We start from the raw sequence: 3,296 nt of genomic DNA on the forward strand, positions 1-3,296 counted from the left end.
CGCATACTTTGAATAAAATATTTGTTATCATTCTCTTGAAATAAATGTGTTTTTTTCTTGAAAAAATACCGGTTTCATATGTATACACCTGGTAAATAATAAAAAATAAATTTTCAAGGTAGAGAAAATTGAATATTTTGGTGCCATTATCGATCAAAATGGAATCCTTCAAACCACAGATTGCACAAAAACAATTGTAGAGGCTCCGGTATCAGAAAATGTTAAGCAACTGCAATCGTTTTTAGGGAAAATAACCAGTTTCAATACGTTCATTAAAAACAGAGCATCAAAGTTAAAACAATTGTATAACTTATTGAAACAAAATACGAAACTATGTGAGATGAAAAGTGCGCCATATCATTTAACAATATTAAACAAGAAATAGCATCGCAAAAAATTTTGGTCCATTACGATCCAAAATTGGAAATAATCTTGTCATGTGACGCATCACCGCATGGGCTGGTGGCGGTAATATCACACGAGATGAAAAATAAATTGGTACGATCAACAGCGTTTGGTTCACGTCAATTAAGCCAAGCGTTTCAAAAAAAGGCATACCGCTAATAGCGGCAAATAGATCTCAACGCAGGCATTATTCTTATCAGCCTTCCAATTCAAAATCATGTATATCAAAGGGAAAGACAATGCAATCGCGGATATGTTATCGCGATTACCATTGAAAGAGGAAACTAAGAAAAGCAAAAAAGGAGTTTAATATCAACATAAATTTTCTGCAGAAGAGCGGGTTCATTAATGCTAACGATGTGGTGCGACAGACGCAAAAAGATTCATCATTGTGTAAAGTAGTAAGAGCGATTCGGGATTGCTAGCCACAAAATGTTAAAGAAATAGATTAAGAAATAGAAATAGAAAGTTGCAAAACTTTTATCAAAAACGTCTAGAACTTAGTTACGAAGGTGGTTGTGCACTTCGGGGATTCCACGTAATACTACCATTAGCATTACGGGCAGAAGTTTTAAAAGAACTACATGCTAGTCATTTCGGGATTGTGCGAATGAAAAAAGTCACCAGATCATTTTTCTAGTGACGAATGCTGGACTCAGAAATCGAAAATATTTTCACAAATTTTCAACAGTGTCTAGAATCGAATAAAAATCCACCAAGAGTACATCTGCACCATAGAATTGGCCCGAAAATCCGTGGTTTCGAATTCATATGGATTTTTTTGGGCTATTCCACGGAAATACGATTTTTATTGTGCTGGGCGCGCCCTCTGAGTGGCCAGAAGTTTTTAGTATGAAAAATAACATTACAACGGCCAATATCTTAGAGACTGTATTTGCACGGCATGGCTTCCCCTTTCAAATAGCATCTGATGACGGCACGACGTTCACATGCGCTGAATTTAAACAATTCATCACAAAGAATTGGATAAGGCATACCTTTTCACTAGCAGGGCACCCTGCCGCTAGTGCAAAGTGGGCTAGGCGACCCGGTACGTGGCCAGAAGTCCAATTTTCAAACCTTCGAATTTGTACAAAAGAGTCAGGTCATTGTAATCAGTGATAATGGGGGTATCTTTTACATAAATAATAGTTTAATTAATGGAATATTGCACCTTTGGCAGATATGCGAAGTTAAAAATGTTTTAAAAATTCATGTGTTGTTCGTTCAAACATTTAATATAGTTATGTATTCATTATTTTTTAAATGTTTTTCTTTTCTTTATCACGTTTGGACTCATAGAAGTTAAAAAAAGTGTTGAGTGATAACAAAAAAAATTGGAATAACATTTCTGCCACATCGATGCGAGAAAAGAATGAGTACTTTTGTAAAATACCTTCTTTCATTCAATTATTTTCCGAGGTTCCGCAAAATATCAAAAATTTTCAAATATCAATGTGTTCACTATGATGTATACTTGACGGTAGATGTGCTCCATTTTGCCCCTTTTCATAAATAATCTAATAATCGCAAGTAATAGAGTCAGCGCCCGAGCGCCAAGAACTGACCTGTCTGCAGCGAGCCGCCACATACGCACGCACACGTCTCATGTTTCGATGTTCTTTTCACTTGTTTTCCAGTGTTCACTTTGCTTCGAAAGCTTATCCAAAGTTACAAGTTCTTACTTTTTCTTTTCGTTGCCTTTTTTTCTCTCCTGGATTTGATTACATTGTATATAATGTTTAAATTTACCAAAAGAGAAATTATTGACTTTCTAATGAATAATACATTGGATTCAACTATTTATTACATTGATTCGAAACGGAATATGAGTATTGAAAATATCCCAGAGTCAGACATAAAGTCTTTAATGAAGAAAATACGAGTTTTGAAATTTTATCGTGATACAAAATTTCAAGCTGCGCAAAGATTGTCAGCAAGGTTTAAGTTTAATAATGCTGAATAGTTAAATTCAAATTTTTCGGTTCCCTTTATGGCAGTACAAGATTCTGCTACCTCGTCACACTTCGTCCGCCCATACCTTAATTTTGTTGAAAAATCTGATCGTTCAAAACGTTCATAAGTTTCTGGAATCAGTGCTGAGCTGAAACATGATTCCCTAAGGGTTTTAGAAAATTCAGAAACCCCAAGCAAAATTAGGAAATTATTAAATGAACCAACTATTTTACTAAGAACGGAAACTGCACAAGAAGCTCTAGCGTTTTTGTTTGAAAATTTACTTTCTAAGGAATTTTATTAAAATATACGTTTAGAATCCAAATTATGTGGAGCAGATATTTGGCCTACATATAATGATATTAGAGCTTCTAAAGGAGAATGCAAACCACCGAAGGAAAAAATTTGTATTTTCAAAAAAAGCAGACAACCCTTTGAACTTTATTGAATCATACTACAAAACGAGTTACAAATTTGCAAGCAGAAGTGATTATTCAGTACATACAAATCAATGGCGTTACGGAAATAGAAGCAATAATGATGTGCTCTTGGGGTTTCGCCGAAAGTTCTGGTTATTCATGTTTGAAGCAAAACTACACATTAGTAGAAGAAAACATTCCGCAGAGCGATCAAAGTTTATTTGTTACCACCGTTATTCCATAGCGATTGTTAACCGCAAATAGTATCATACTATGGAATAACAATGCATCGCAATCACCAAGATCTTGTCGTCCTCTTACTATAGAATACATATTTTTTACAGGACTAACATAAAAGTCTGGCAAATGAGAAGTGGTAAACATTAAGAAGAATGCGCACAAAGAAAAAAGCAAATACAAACTAATCTTTGGGAAAAGTTAGGAATAATAGTTGACAAGCCAAAACCACGAGGCTCTGGTACTACTAGTGATGGCAATACAGCATGAAAGGCTTTT

This window comes from Belonocnema kinseyi, chromosome 2 (genome assembly GCF_010883055.1).
Source record: "Belonocnema kinseyi isolate 2016_QV_RU_SX_M_011 chromosome 2, B_treatae_v1, whole genome shotgun sequence".
Taxonomy (NCBI): Eukaryota; Metazoa; Arthropoda; class Insecta; order Hymenoptera; family Cynipidae; genus Belonocnema; species Belonocnema kinseyi.